The sequence below is a fragment of the Octopus bimaculoides genome, chromosome 16, assembly GCF_001194135.2.
Source record: "Octopus bimaculoides isolate UCB-OBI-ISO-001 chromosome 16, ASM119413v2, whole genome shotgun sequence".
Lineage (NCBI taxonomy): Eukaryota > Metazoa > Mollusca > Cephalopoda > Octopoda > Octopodidae > Octopus > Octopus bimaculoides.
Genome location: NC_068996.1, coordinates 48,216,601 through 48,217,889, shown reverse-complemented (window position 1 = coordinate 48,217,889; position 1,289 = coordinate 48,216,601).

Sequence of the window (1,289 nt, the reverse complement as noted above, 5' to 3'; positions counted from 1 at the left end):
CACACCTGTTTCTGTCTTCATTCCTGATCTTTCCCTCTCTCTCTCTCTCTCTCTCTCCACCCCCTCTGGCCAGGTAACCATGTATCTCCTTCACACCAGCACACCTGTTTCTGTCTTCATTCCTGATCTTTCCCTCTCTCTCTCTCTCTCCACCCCTCCGGCAAGGTAACCATGTACCTCCTCCACAGTAAGACACCTATTTCTGTCTCTGTCTCACTATAACCTTTCATCATCTGACACAAGATTACCTCCTCCAATGCATCCTCCCCTCTCAGAGGTCTTTTGCCTTGCAGGTTACTTGGTGACCCTGTCAGTTCAGATGCCACTTAAAAACATATCCAGTCCACACTGTAAAGTGGTTGGCATTTAGAAGGACATCCAGCTGTAATACCCACGCCAAAATTGACCTTGCCTGTGCTGGTGCCACATAAAAACCACTTGGTCCACTCTGCTGAGTGGTTGGTGTTAGGAAGGGCAACCAGCTGTAAAAATCCTGTCAAACCATCCCACCCTTGCCAGCATGAAAGGTAGACGTTAAACAATGATAAGGATGATGATGATGATGATGATGATTATGATGATGATGATGATGACGATGATGATATTGTATATATATATATATATACTGTGTGTTATGCTAAGAAGTGGTGCATGGTGCCAGAATATTTGACCCCAAAGTCAATTATAAAAACAATTGCTTCAAATTGTTGTTAGAACATCCGCATAAGTGGAGTCAAGACTGGCATTGCGTTGTATGAGTTGTAATAATGAAGTCAAACCAAACTGATATTTTGAAATTAAAATTTATTTTTGAGAACAATCTGAGAGAAAATGATTAGGCCTATAAGACATTCATATCTTATTTCATCAATGGTTTATTTATAACTTATTCTCATCAATTCCCCTATATATTTACCCTATACAGTTTCAACACTTGTTTAGGCCATCTCTACAGATTTTCAATAGAAATTATAGTCAACACTGATTTTTGTTACAATGTTCCATCTCAGTGCAGGCTATAATTTCTATTGAATATCTGTAGAGATAACCTTAACAAGTGGGCGCAGGAGAGGCTGCGTGGTAAGTTGCTTGCATACCAACCACATGGTTCCGGGTTCAGTCCCACTGCGTGGCACTTTGGGCAAGTGTCTTCTACTATAGCCTCAGGCCGACCAAAGCCTTGTGAGTGGATTTGGTAGACGGAAACTGAAAGAAGCCTGTTGTATATATGTATATATATATATATATGTGTATATGTTTGTGTATCTGTGTTTGCCCCCCCCCCCCCC